Consider the following 15,477-nt stretch of genomic DNA (forward strand, 5'->3'; position numbering starts at 1 on the left):
TTATTTTTAATGATATTCTACTATCTAGAGCAGGTGTGAAATAATATATCAAGAATCGGATCCTGTGCCAAATCAACATATGTCATTAGTATGTTTTCCAAAGGGGAAATGTTTTATTTTCTTAAATGTAAATAGATTCCTTTTAATAATACACTCTTCCGTATGATCCAAAGGCCCTGTGTTCAATACCAGTGGAGGCTAGAGAAAAAAACAAAGAGAAAATCTTAAGTAGTAATAAGTAATGGAGCACAGACTGAAAAGATCTTCTCTTCTTCTTTTTCTTCTGGTACTACACCAGAAAAGTAAGATAGGGTGGCATGTAGTTGCCTGTTTATTTAGTGTTGCTCATGGGGAGCATGGAATATCTGTTTCATTGCTTGAACTGTCTTCGTACTAGTTTCTGGGAGCAGTTCAATGTGTTGAAAGGTTGCTTAAAACTTTCCTTTATTTAAAAATAAATAAATAATTCATAAACATGTTTGAAATATCTGTAATGCCTCCATAATTTGCAGCAAGGACTTGAAATTTGGCAAGTGGATAATTCTGAGGTCAGAGAGGTGCATTGTGCTGAAAATCCGTTCAGAATTGGCGGTTATAATTTGTTGAAAAATCCCCACTTGCCTTCTGTGTTCTGCTCCATAGTGCTTACTAGAGGCTTGCTGCAAAGAAAAAAATATGAACATTGCATGTGCCCCAGCCAGCATGCTCACCGACAGCATGCTCTCAGGCATCTCCCTGCACATATCTAAAGCAGCCAGATGGAATCATAGATGCAACCACTATGCATGTGTGGATGTGCTGGAGATGGAAAAATGGGGGGCGGGGGGCTAAGACATGTTCTGCTCCAAAACTATTTTCCTAGTCAGTGATGCCCATGGCCAACCAACACTGCCTGCCTCAGGTCCGGGGATTTAAAAAATAGACTTCCCCTAGAATCATAGGGTTAGAAAGGACTGCAAGGTACAATGTAGCCTCCTGTTGCTGCTTCTCTCCATTCAGTGCATTCTGTCTCCTCCCCACCCTGGCTATGGCGGGTGTCATGTCTGTATCCTATGGACAGCAGAGTGTGCAGGGAGACGAAGGGTCACAGATACTGCAGCACTCCCTCTTCCTGTGCAGCAACTGACTTCCCCTCCCAGCACTGGAGAAAGCTTGCGGTAGGGGGAGTGAGAGAGAGAATGAATGAAAGCCAAGAAGTTACACAGGCAACTTTAATTCTGGCATTTTCTAACTTCCAAGTCTTTGACGTTACAACCTCAATGTTCTTTTAACATAGTTCTCATATATACTCTTCTAGTCCTTAAAAAAAATGGTTTCATCTGATGAAAAATCCTATTGGGCCCCACATGGTTCGTCAGCATGGTTTGGATCTTTAGATCCACCACACAGACCTCTGCCGCTTGAGGTAATGGAGTATTCAGTTGTAGTAACCTGTTTTCCACTCTAATGAGTCAGGCACCAGAGTGGGATGAAACACACACTTGACAGTAGATTTCACAGTTGTTTCCTGACAGCAGAGGAATACTGGGACTAGAGCTGGGTGAATAATGGATTATCCAGTTCACTGGCAATTTTAAAAGTTTTAAAAAATGTTTTGGGTCAAACAAAAGATTCATTTGACCCAAAATAAAGCATTCAGTTTTGATTTTGGGAATTTTAAATGTTTTTGAAATTTTAAACATTTAAACAAGGAAATTTTAGAAGTTAAAGGAAATTTCCAAACAAAAGGTTATTTTGACAACCCCCCCCCAAAAAAAACAAAAAAAAAAACAAAAAAATACTACTTCATTTGGAAAAAATGTTGAAATGAAACATTTCAGTTTTTCCTGAATGTTGAGGTGTTTTCCCCAAAAAACAGTTTGGCAAAATCAGCACAACTTCACCAAACATTTTGTTGTTACCAAATCTACATTTTTCACTGGGGGAAAAAAATGCTCAAAAATTATTGCCCAGCTGGTATTGGAACTCCGGAATCCTGGGTTCTTTTTCCAATGGACAGTTTTCTAGTGGCTATAGTGCCTTCTGTTCCTGCCCTCCAACCTCTCAGCTTGTCCTTATTTCCCTTTCTCATTCCCTCCACTTCCCAGACTGCCTCTCCTTCCTTCAGCTCTCCTTGGGGAGGTGGAGAGGGGGAATCAGCCAGAGGCACATCGCCGACATGGAAAGCATCAGCCCAAATGGCTAAAATTTGATGAAGTTAGACATGATGGAAAATGGGGTTTTATAATGGAAACTATTGGGCAACCTTAAATATAGACATAGGTTGTGTCTATACTTAAAATTATACCAGCATAGTTCTGAAAAACTCACAGCCCTGACCAATATAGCTATGCAGACTAAACACCCAATGAAGATGCAGCTATGCGGACAGAAGAGTGCTTCTGTTAGCATAGCTAATGTCATTCAGTGAGACTGTTCCTACACCAGCAGAAAAACTCCTGCCAGCATATGTTGCATCCACGCTAGGGGGCTGTACAAGCATGGCTATGCTGACATAGCTATGCCAGCATAGTCTCGATAGTGTAGAAATAGCCATAGCTGCCAGCTACATCTATAATATTATATAAACATAATTGGATAAATATATGTATATATCTTGTTTCATGTACTGCAAAACAAACATTTATTTTTTATGACATGTAATGATTATGTGAAGGTAAATAGTAGCCAAAAGTCAATAAAAAAAATCTTTATGGGAAAAAGTCTGGGCTTTCTAAATGAATTTCCAAATCCATGGAGGAACATTCATAATGATTCCATAAGTATTTTTATGCATGTTATCACCATTTGTTATTTTCCTTTGATGTTGCTACAATGTGTTTGTTTATCTATTGTTTAGGACATGTATAGAGCACATATAACAGAAGGCTGTTGAAAATCCTCTTGCCTTCCTTAATGCAAAGAAAGAAACATTCATACAGCCTTTTCAGGTTATTTACTACTTCAGAGCTTAAAAGGAGGACATGTAAGAGAGAAACTGATTTTTCATTATTATGGTGCAGAAATAAGATAGAAAAGAGAGTATGTGAGAGAGACAGACTGAGTCTTATGAGGTACCATTTATTCTTCTTGTTCATGCATTCTGTTCTTGTCACTGATGTCATACTGCTCTTATTTTCTTTGGTTGTCAAAGTAACTATCAGTTTGGCCCATCCAGTGATATTAAATAAGGATGTCAAGTGAAGGAGAGCCGAAGAAGGACATAGAAGAAAGAAAATAGGGAGAAAAGAAAAGCATGAAAAAGTGAAATGCTTCATATCAAAATGTGTAGCATAAACTTTGAGAATTAATTTGCATAATGTTGGATTTGCCACCTGGATGCAATAATCATTTTGATTGGAGGTCAGTAAAAGGATTTCCTCCTGAGTTTAGTTTGGCTCTGATTTCCACTTTCAGTGTTCCAATTTTAATAAGATCGTAAACCCAACCTCTTCCACTGTGGATACAGAACACGTGACTTTTAATTTAGTCTGTTGCAATGCACACCACTTGTGTTAAACACAGACTGTACTGGGGAAAACTAAGAAAAAAATAATGTAAACAAAAACCCTCACTATTCTCCCTAGAATTTACTCTAGATAGCTCATAAATGGTTAATATGAAAGCATCTACTCTATATTCCTTTATGTAGTCGCTGCTTATTTTTAAGGTCCCATCTCTCTCTCTCTCTCTTTGTATATATTTATATATCAGTTTCAGAATGTTACATGTATTATTGTTAGGACAAATGAGTATTATTCCTGACTGGCACTGTCCCCCTGCAGTTTCATACTAGTAACTAGTTTTCAAAAACAGAAACTCGCTTATTCATTGTTTGCTACTGCACAGATTTGATTTGATTTTTTTAACCCTGGAACAATTTTGTGCTCAGCTCCCTATTGGAAATAGTAATACACAAAACATCTTTTTGAAATTTGATCTGAAGTTTCTTTAAATCACATCCACTGGAGTAGTATGGAGAGGGCAATATTTGTATAAAATTTGGACCTGACTGCAAATAAAAATGTTGAGGTTGTCTACCTCCTTTGCAGGCCTCACAGACAAAAACATGGCTTACATTTTCAAATGTGAATAATGATTTTGGGTGTCTCAATTTTTTGAAACTCAACTGGAGACACCATAAAAGAGTCCTAATGATCAGAAAGAGCTAAGCACTTGCTCTCTGAAAATCAGGCCCTTTTTAGGGTGTCTTAAGTTGAGCTCTCAAAAAGTTGAGGCACCTCAAGTCACTGTTCACCTCATATGTGTGTGAATGATGCCACAAAAGCAGCACTTGCCCCAGGCCCAGATCTTCTGGGTCTTATTTCCCTCCTTCTACAAAAGGCAGACAAGACTATGGATCCTGTGTTTGCACTGTTAGAGATACTATCCTTCTGATGAAACATTATACAAAGGTCCTGATCGAATATTTCCAGTGGTTATATAGGTGGAATTTAAATATCCTCAGAGATTTTTACCAAAGAATAGCATGACAGTGAACACTGTGTGGGTAGGAAGGTACATGAAGACTCTGAAAGTGTGCATTTAGACAAATTCACAAACTTTATTAAATCTTTATGAAACTTCTTACCTTTAGGTAAGTGCTGCCTTGTGGCATCATTTGCATCTAAACCCCACACCACAAAAGCTAAAATTATTATGATTTATTTGTACCACCTGAGAGCATTATATGAATGCTTTGTGAGGGAAGAAAACGAAGTAAGAAAGGATACAGCTGTGGGTAGGAGAATGGACATATGGAGGGAAGGGTACTGTAGATACAATTCTAATAGGTGATACTGGCAGTAGAATGGCTGGGCCTAATCGGGTAAAGAATGTGAGTGAAGCCAAACAGCAAAAATGAAGATGTTTGTACACCAATGCGAGGAGCCTAGGTAACAAAATGGAGGAACTAGAGTTACTGGTGCAGGAAGTGAAACCAGATGTTATAGGGATAACAGAAACATGGTGGAATAGTAGTCATGACTGGAGTACAGGTATTGAAGGATTTGTGCTGTTTAGGAAAGACAAAAATAAGGCAAAAGTGGTGAAGTAGCATTGTATATCAATGATGAGGTAGACTGTAAAGAAATAAGAAGGGATGGAATGGATAAGACAGAGTCTGTCTGGGCAAAAATCACATTGGGAAAGAAAGCTACTAGAGCCTCCCCTGAGATAGTGCTTGGGGTGTGCTATAGACCACCGGGATCTGATTTGGATATGGATAGAGACCTTTTTAATGTTTTTAATGAAGTACATACTAATGGGAATTGTGTGATCATGGGAGACTTTAACTTTCCAGATATAGACTGGAGGACAAGTGCTAATAGGGCTCGGATTATCCTGAATGCGTTAGCTGATGGATTCCTTCACCAAGTAGTTGCTGAACCAACAAGAGGGGATACCATTTTAGCTTTGGTTTTGGCGAGTAGTGAGGACATCATAGAAGAAATGGTTGTAGGGGACAACCTTGGTTCGAGCAATCATGAGCTAATTCAGTTCAAACTAGATGGAAGGATAAACAAAAATAGATCTGTGACTAGGGTTTTTGATTTCAAAAGGGCTAACTATAAAAAATTAAGGAAATTAGTTGGGGAAGTGGATTGGACTGAAGAACTTGTGGATCTAAAGGCAGAGGAGGCCTGGAATTACTTCAAGATAAAGTTGTAGAAACTATCAGAAGCCTGCATCCCAAGAAAGGGGGAAAAAATCATAAGCAGGAATTGTAGACCAAGCTGGATGAGCAAGCATCTCAGAGAGGTGATTAAGAAAAAGCAGAAAGCCTACAAGGAGTGGAAGATGGGAGTGATCAGCAAGGAAAGCTACCTTATTGAGGTCAAAACATGTAGGGATAAAGTGAGAAAGGCCAAAAGCCATGTAGAGTTTTCCCTTGCAAAGGGAATTAAAACCAATAGGAAAAGATTCTATAGCCATATAAATAAAAAGAAAACAAAGAAAAAAGAAGTGGGACCATTAAACACTAAGGATGGAGTGGAGGTTAAGGATAATCTAGGCATGGTCCAATATCTAAACAAATACTTTGTCTCAGTCTTTAATGAGGCTAATGAAGAGCTTAGGGATAGTGGTAGGATGACAAATGGGAATGAGGATATGGAGGTAGATATTACCACATCCGAGAGAGAAGCCAAACTCGAACAGCTTAATGGGACTAAACTGGGGGACCAGATAATCTTCATCCAAGAATATTAAAAGAACAGGCACATGAAATTGCAAACCCATTAGCAAGAATTTTTAATGAATCTGTAAACTCAGGAGTTGTACCATATGACCGGAGAATTGCTAACATAGTTCCTATTTTTAAGAAAGGAAAAAAAAGTGATCCAGGTAACTACAGGCCTGTTAGTTTGACATCTGTAGTATGTAAGGTCTTGGGGAAAAAATTGAAGGAGAAAGTAGTTAAGGACATTGAGGTCAATGGTAATTGGGACAAAATGCAACATGGTTTTTCAAAAGGTAGATCGTGCCAAACAAACCTGATCTCCTTCTTTGAGAAGGTAACAGATTTTTTAGACAAAGGAAATCCAGTGGATCTAATTTACCTCGATTTCAGTAAGGCATTTGATACAGTTCTACATGGGGAATTATTAGCTAAATTGGAAAAGATGGGGATCAATATGAAAATTGAAAGGTGAATAAGGAATTGGTTAAAGGGGAGACTACAACGGGTCATAGTGAAAAGTGAACTGTCAGGCTGGAGGGATGTTACTGGTGGAGTTCCTCAGGGATCAGTTTTGGGACCAATCTTATTTAATCTTTTTATTACTGACCTTGGCACAAAAAGTGGGAATGTGCTAATAAAGTTTGCAGATGACACAAAGCTGGGAGGTATTGCCAATACAGAGAAGACCAAAATATCATGCAGGAAGATCTGGATGACCTTGTAAACTGGAGTAATAGTAATAGGATGAAATTTAATAGTGAAAAGTGCAAGGTCATGCATTTAGGGATTAATAACAAGAATTTTTGTTATAAGCTGGGGACGCATCAGTCGGAAGTAACAGAGGAGAAGAAGGACCTCGGAGTATTGGTTGATCCGAGGATGATTATGAGCCACCATGTGATATGGCCGTGAAAAAAGCTAATGCGGTCTTAAGTATCAGAGGGGTAGCCGTGTTAGTCTGGATCTGTAAAAAGCAACAAAGAGTACTGTGGCACCTTATAGACTAAATACCACGAAAGCTTATTTGCCAATATATTTGTTAGTCTATAAGGTGCCACAGGACTCTTTGTTGCTTAATGCAGTCTTGGAATGCATCAGGCGAGGTATTTCCAGCAAAGATAAGGAGGTGTTAGTACTGTTATACAAGGCACTGGTGAGACCTCATCTGGAATACTGTGTGCAGTTCTGGTCTCCCATGTTTTAGAAGGATGAATTCAAACTGGAACAGGTACAGAGAAGGGCTACTAGGATGATCTGAGGAATGGAAAACCTGTCTTATGAAAGGAGACTCAAAGAGCTTGGCTTGTTTACCCTAACGAAAAGAAGGCTGAGGGGAGATATGATTGCTCTCTATAAATATATGAGAGGAATAAATACCAGGGAGGGAGAGGAAGTATTTAAGCTCAGTACCAATGTGGGCACAAGAACAAATGGATATAAACTGGCCATCGGGAAATTTAGACTTGAAATTAGATGAAAGTTTGTAACCATCATAGAAGTGAAGTTCTGGAACAGCCTTCCAAGGGGAGCAGTGGGGGCAAAAGACATATTTGGCTTCGAGACTAAGCTTGATAAGTTTATGGAGGGGATGATATGATGGGATAGCCTAATTTTGGCAATTAATTGATCCTTGACTATTAACAGTAAATATGCCCAATGGCCTGTGATGAGATGTTAGATGGGGTGGGTTCTGAGTTACTACAGAGAATTCTTTCCTGGCTGGTGAGTCTTCCCACATGCTCAGGGTTTAGCTGATTGCCATATTTGGTGTCGGGAAGGAATTTTCCTCCAAGACAGATTGGCAGAGGCCCTGGGGGCTTTTCGCTTTCCTCTGCAGCATGGGGCACGGGCCACTTGCTGGAGGATTCTCTGCACCTTAAAATCTTTAAACCACGATTTGAGGACTTCAATAGCTCAGACATAGGTTAGGGGTTTGATACAGGAGTGGGTGGGTGAGATTCTGTGGCCTGCGTTGTGCAGGAGGTCAGACTAGATGATCATAATTGTCCCTTCTGACCTTAAAGTCTATGAGTCTATGTTAATCATGACCCTCTCCTTGTTAATTATTAGCTAAGCATCTTCACAGTTTGGAGCACCTGGCATCAAACTCTTACAGAGGGGCCAAGAGGGTTTGAGTAGCAGTGTGGAGGCCTTGAGCCCATTAGGTAAGAGGTTTAGGGGATGAAACCTAAATAAGTTTGGTGTGGGTGGAGCAAATACTGCTTGCTTATGGAAGAATTCCAGAAAAAAACTGCAAACATACAGAGTTTGGCTGACAAGTCCCTTTGTGGGAATAACACCCACCCTAAGGCACAAATCTGAACCAAAAGTAGTTGTTTAAAAAAAAATAATAAAGTGAAACTGCAAAATGTTTTCAAAAAACAGATGGCACACTAATTTTTTTTTTTAGCTTCCACCAGTAGTGCACTTTGTAAATACCTCTAGGTGAGCGTTTCGAGCTGAGCCTTGCTGACACACTGACACCTATAAAATGGCACACTGGTATATAAAAAGCACTCAGCATTAAGCTCTTGAAATAATCAATTATTTAACAACTTATCACATTTACTCCCCACTGAATGAAGAATCTTTACAGCATCAACGGGTCATCACAATTGGATCATCTCTTCTAACATTCCATCTTCAAAACATGAACACAGCTGAGAGCTCATACGAGGAAAAAGAAAAGCAGGGATCCCAGGTTTTGCTAAATTATTTACAGCAAGAGAAAATGATTGTTTATAGCTTATAACTGTGTATCTTCTTGGTCTACAAAGGGCACAAACATCCAAATAGAGAGGTTTCTGATTATTAAAATCAATGGAAATCTTTTGGTTGACTTCAGTGAGCTTTAGATAAGGCCATTGAGGAGTATTAGGTATTCCTTAGTGGAGGATGAAGCTAGCTTCCAATTATAAGCCCAGTTTCCAAATCCCCTTCTTCCCAGAAAGAAATGAATATTGTTGAACTATTATATACAGTATCTCATTCCATCCTCAAGGAGAGTTGTTTTTTGGAAGATTGGAGGAAGAAATCAAACGAGGAGTTTTGAAACTTTGGCATTTACAACAATTCCCCAAATTTATGAAAATGTGTAGATATCCTCTCTTTTGGAAGAGGGGCTCATGTCTTCAAAATGGTGTGCTGCAAATGTTGTATGTTTGGTTGGAACCTTTTATTATTTTGGGAAGGTAGGGTTAGTGAGAAAATTACTAAGATTCAAAAAGAGCTTGTGATGGGGGTTGGAATACCCCGACTGTAAGAGAAGCAGGGAAAGATTTACTTATATGTTCATTAGATCAGAAATATAAAGAGGAAGCAGCGGAAGTTTGGGGGAGGACCCTTGAGACAAAAGTAAAGCTTTCTGCCTGTCCTGTCACAGTTGGAAACAGGGGCTGGAAACTCACAGCCCCCACACACCAGACCAGGAAAAAATGAGGAGCTGGGAAATTGACCACTTTGCTTACATGATACTGTACATTGCTAACCAGATGCTTTTGTAAGTTGAAGGCTATTTGGTTTTAACCCAGCTGAAACAACCCATCCTTTGTTTACTATTTTGCTCTTTCTTTTGGGTTGGCCTGAAGAAACAACAAAATGTAACTCCCCATAAAATAATCCAGCGTAGAGAAACACTCTGTGGACACTGGTATTTCTGCAGCATTAAGTGTCAGAGCATACATGTGTGGAGGGGGGCTGGAACAATTTTTATAGTGGGGTTGCTGAGAGCCATTGAACCAAACTGTAAACTCTGTATATAATGGAAACCACTTCAAGCCAGGGGTGCAGTAGCACCCCCAGCACCTCTAGGTCCAGCGCCTAGGCATGCACATGCATGTGTGTGTTTGGGGGTGTCTTTGTTTCTTTTCCTTCTTTTCAGCTGCCCACCGCTAAGGTCAGGCCATGCTTGTTCACAGCCCTTTTCATATGTTTGCAGACTAACATCCTAAGTTATTTTTAAAGGTGCCTTGCATATGAGAAACAAAAAGGGCATATGTCCTTTTTTGCTCCTTTATGATGTATAAGAGAGGCCTGAAAGAATTATAAATTAAAATTTTCTTTGACCTAGAAGAGTTAACAGTTAGTGGAGAACTAATGAAATTATGACATCATGAGATAGGTGGTGGAAAGCAACGATACTGAGCAGAGAAGAAATTTTAGTCTGAATGTTTACAACTTTTGGCTCTTTTTGTTTTATTTTTTTTACATTTCATAAACTCCAATAATTAATGAATAAATTGGAAAAAGGATGTCTTGGTGAAAACTCTCAGGAAGGCCCTCCAGCAAAACCAGTGAAGTCCAGACTAGACATTTCTATGATTAAAATACAAGCAGAAATGGATCTATTACCTCTTACTGAGGCAGACTGATAGGTTGACAGAAATTGTGTTGATGTATGGTAGCACTGAAAATTCCACACTGCATGTCAACAAAGAAATATTTATTGGCACTACTCTATATTTATATGTGCAATAGAACTCACTAAATATAGTAGTATTTTAAAAGAAGGTGCTGGAAGTCATGAAATATGAATAGGAAATTTGAAAGACCATATTTTTACATATTTTTTTCCTACTGCTATTCAACAGTCCTTCACGTTAAAATTATGTTAAACACTGCAGGGTCAGATTCATCCCCATATAACTCCACTGAAATGAATAAAGTTAAACTAAAATGAAATTGACCCTGAATCAGTACAAAGCGACAAGGGGAGGGGTGTTTATATACTTCAGCTTTTGTATGAAGACTCTTTTACTGCCTTTTCTAGAGTCAGAAAAACAAAGTAGCCGTGTTGGAAAAAATAAATCTGAGCTAGTATGGCTGCTGTCAGTGCCTGAAGAATGTGAGTATTATGCAGCACAATGCATTTCTTTTCATACATAGTGCCTTGAAACATCTACAGTGCTGAAATACACATTCAGCAGTGGGTGGCAAATAGACCATTTAATCCTTTAAAAACAACCATCCTATATTTGCAAATGTTATAAATATTATTAGATATATAACATGAAAAACAACACCTCCAATAACTTGAACTTTAAAAAAAAATGTTCAGTGTGTTTAATCAACAATTTATCCGTGCAAATATCTTGAATAGGTTTAAAATGTACACGTACATGTTAATAGGGCTTTATGCTTGTGTGCCTCCTTGTTAAGCATCTAATTCTGCATTTAAGATAGGTGGTCTTGTTTTCAGTGGTGCAGGTCAGCTCTGGTGTATGTGGTGCAGAATTTAGCTTGAGATTTCTATCTGTGGGCTTGTCTTCACTAGACCTGCTAAATCGATCCCTGTTGCATCGACTGCAGCAGTGTCAATCTTCCTGTAGTTGGGCAAATGAGTTTCCCTATTTTGTCCAGTTGCTCTGGAACACAAAGGAAGATGACTAGAACTCAATGAACTTTCCTGTTTGTTATAAATACAAGGGATGAAATCCTGGCCCCACTAAAGTCGATGACTAAACTGTTATTAACATCAAGGATTTCATTCAAGGTCTTAAATAAGCCCATCAGTAGTTTTAACACATTGTACTACCAGAAATAGCTTCAAATAATGAGCTGTTAACCCATCAACAAGGTAGATGCAGGGGTGAGCTGGAGCCGGTTCACACCGGTTCACACAAACCGGTAGTTAAATTTAGAAGCGGTTTTAGAACAGCTTGTTAACTGGCTTCCCTGAGAGGGAAGCATTGATGGGCTCCGGCTGGGAAGCCTGTAATTCCTCCTCCCGGCCGCCAGGGGGCGCTGCGCTGTGGGAGCCATGTGGGCTGCCTCCTGGCCCTGTTGCTGCTGCTCCTTGGACCTCTGGCCCTGGGGCTCCTGCTGCTGCCTGGTGGGTCCCCGGCTGCGTCCTGCTGCTCGGGCTGCTCCCAGCCGCTCCCCCCCATGTGACCCTGTCACCCGGCCCAGAGCCACAGCCCCTGCCCACAGCCAGCCCCTGTTGCAGCCAGCCTGTGTCACACTCCCTGCCTCACGCCCCTGTCTGCAGCCAGTCCCATGTCCACTGGTTCCCTGCAGTTCTCAGGGCAGTAACCCTGCACACCTGCTTCAATGAGGGGGGAGGGGCAGGGAGCAGCTGGGACCCACATGTGCACACCCTAGGGTGACCAGACAGCAAGTGTGAAAAATCGGGACGGGGTGAGGGGTAATAGGAGCCTATATAAGAAAAAGAACCAAAAATTGAGACTGTCCCTATAAAATTGGGACATCTGGTCACTCTAGCACACTCCTAGGGAGTGGTGGGGACCCACACATGTGAAACAGAGCTCATTTCTAGTTCAGGCCCATCTTTTTAAAAAAACTTTAGGTAGGGTTAACATACATCCGTATTTTCCTGGACATGTCAGGCTTTTCGGTTCTTAAATCACTGCCTGGGCGGAATTTTTAAAATTTAAAAATTCCACGAAAATACAGACGTATGGTAACCCTAAAAATACATGCTGTGGCACATCCCTTAAATCAGAACTTTTTATAGGGAACCGGTTGTTAAGATTTTAGCAGCTCATCACTGGGTAGGTGCCCATGAAATGGTTCTTCTGTGAGTTTTAGTCTCAAATATTTATTTCAGATCATTATTGTTTCTCATATCTTTGCTATTTTGGTATATACGGTATATATTTGGTATATAACATAAATATCTTATAATATGCATATATACCAAAACCATCTCCATTCTTCCTCTGTTCCTTTTAATATTTTGTTGAAACTTCAACTAACATCTCTTACCCCATAAAGCAAATCAGGCAAACACTGATGTGTTTAAAAGTATGTGTCTGAGCAAAATGATTTTATCCCTCTTTTTAATCTAATACGTTACTTCAGTTATCTTTACCTTAAGTAAAAAGGAAATGGGAAGTGTTTGGTCCATGTGATTGAATATTTATTAAATAGACATGCAGTGAAAAGAGGAAAAGCAAAGCAAATAGGAAGACTTGGATGGGTGTCAAATGCAGAGACTTTTTTCTAAAATCCTGCAAGAATTTCAATGTCATCAACAAGCAGAAGCCATGGGGAAGCCTCACCTTCCATTGAAATATTGAAGCAATTATTTTAGGGACCAATCAGGAAGGTTTTGTCTCTCTTCTAGAATTCAAGTGGGAAGACAATTAATGAAATGGAAGATATCTTGGTACCTCAGTTACCCTCCAATAAAACTTGCAGGGGACTCTGCAGACCATGGACTGGGATTTTTCAAAAGCACTTAGGTGTTTTTGGAGCACAAGTCACAATGGCTTTCAATGAGACTTGAAATAAATATAAATATATATATAGAGAGAGAGATACCTATCTTATAGAAGTGGAAGGGACCCTGAAAGGTCACTGAGTCCAGCCCCTTGCCTTCACTAGTAGGACAAAGTACTGATTTTGCCCCAGGTACCTAAGTGTCCCCCCTCAAGGATTGAACTCACAACTTTGGGTTTAGTAGTCCAATGGTCAAGCTACTGAGCTATCCCTCTTCCCCAAATTCATTAGGTGCCTTTGAAAATCCCATCTCATCATGCATATTTTTAATTTTTAGTCCTGACCAGATACTACATTGCAAGGGGATATGGCATTTATATAATAATAATACCATAGCCACCTATACTTTCATATCTCATCTAAACATTTTAAATCACACAAAGCTGTATGCCTCAAAAAGAAAGAGAGAGAGCACACTGTAGTCACAAGGATAGCTGAATTCTGCAGATACAGTAAGTCAGACTTAGCCTTTGGACTGTTGTCTGAGAGGACTTGCTAAATTCTGATATTTGCAGCTCCTTTGCTGTTGGTTGGACTCTTAGTCTTCTACTGAAAATAAAAAATTAACAGTGTCAGCAGTTTTTTCTGTTTTTGAAAACCTTCCTTAGAGGATATGCTTTGTGACACTTTTAGTGACTTCATACTTAATTGATTGTATGAGAGTCAAGGTTAACATACTGTCTGATAAAATGATGATGGGTTTATTGCTACATGGGAATGTGTGTCTGACTGTTTTTTTAAATATGGAGACAGAACCAGGGTAGAGAGGTCTCTCCTGGAACTGACTGTGATTCTGAGGCACACAATTTTCATTTTTCAGGCCACAATTCTCATCCAGCTGGGGATTCCAACTTTAAGTAGGTTTGTGACTCTGGGTCATGTGCTAATGGAAATCAGCTTTCATTACAAACTCACAAGCTCTGTGTGTAATTAAAGATGATTGGTATAAAAGGTTTTTTTAAAAAAAGAAAAAAAATCCTGAATAGAGCTATCATGGTTTGTTTTTATCTTCCTTTAAAAGGAGTGGCTTATATGAGGTCTGATCATTATGACAAAGCTAACGAAAATATACTCCTGTCAATGGACAGCTAGACAAATGAATGTCTTTTTTTTTTCTCTTACCAAGAGATGACCCAAATGAACTGAGAACAGGGGATTCATAAGAAAATATGTTCTTCATTGGTCAGCGCAAATAGGCTTTGGAATTCTCTCAGAAAGCAAAAGTGGATGTGAAGCCTCTCCCTACCGTGTGTTTTCCTTTCACACATCGCAGATTTTTCCTAAAGTGATCCTCCATACAAGAACAGATCCATATATTCTATGACCAAACAAATAAACAAAAAAGAGCTATTCTATTTCCATGGTAATATCAATTCACATTCTGCAGGTACAGCAGCTGCCAGTTAGACCACTGATGAAATGAAGACTCCTGAAGGCTCTTTGTACTGCAGCACTTGGCCAAAAATAACCTGGCATGCCACAGTTTCCCACAAACCCACAGAGAGAGGAGGATTAAACTGATTGGCAAGCAAACTGTCAGCTCGTTTAGTGTCTTCATGCTAAGAGGAACAAAACAGTCACTGTAAACATTTGAGAGAAAAAAAATGTTTATGATTTGGCACATTACATTTATGGCCTAAAAGGTAAAACATTTATGCTGTTGAAAGGAATATAAAATATGTTCCATCTAGTTCACCCCAAGGGCACTGGATAATTTGTTTTCCAGCAGAACTATTATAATTACATACATTCTGAATTGGAATTAATTAGCATTTTTTGGAAGTAACAGTGATAAAACTAAGCCATTATTTAAAATTCATTCTAATGGAAGTAAATCAGTTTTTTTAGTCAGTCTTGGACTTTTTTGTGTGCTTTTTTTCTGAGAAAGACATAAAATGATTACTTCCATAATCATCTTAATACTGAAGCCCTGTTCATAATTAGATCTCACCACATGATATTAAAGTCTGCATCAGTGGTACCTGCCCTGAGTAGATTTCAGTGCTAATCAAGTGTTACAATAATGCTCCATAAGGGTATTCAGTATGAGCAGGTAGAATGCAACTTTTTTTGACACT

The 15,477-nt window shown here is 39.2% G+C and overlaps 1 protein-coding gene and 1 long non-coding RNA gene across 3 annotated transcripts in view; both read left to right on the top strand.

Moving 5' to 3' along the window:
• Nucleotides 1–15,477, top strand: part of DSCAM (DS cell adhesion molecule) — a 627,413-nt gene that overhangs the window by 259,684 nt on the left and 352,252 nt on the right. The gene's annotated exons all lie outside the window — the stretch shown is intronic.
• On the top strand, nucleotides 8,771–14,772 carry LOC120390872. The gene is made up of 3 exons (XR_005591159.1): nucleotides 8,771–8,861; nucleotides 10,929–11,003; nucleotides 14,526–14,772. It is a non-coding gene; the product is annotated as an uncharacterized LOC120390872 (long non-coding RNA).

The sequence above is a fragment of the Mauremys reevesii genome, linkage group 1 (assembly GCF_016161935.1).
Source record: "Mauremys reevesii isolate NIE-2019 linkage group 1, ASM1616193v1, whole genome shotgun sequence".
Classification (NCBI taxonomy): Eukaryota; Metazoa; Chordata; order Testudines; family Geoemydidae; genus Mauremys; species Mauremys reevesii.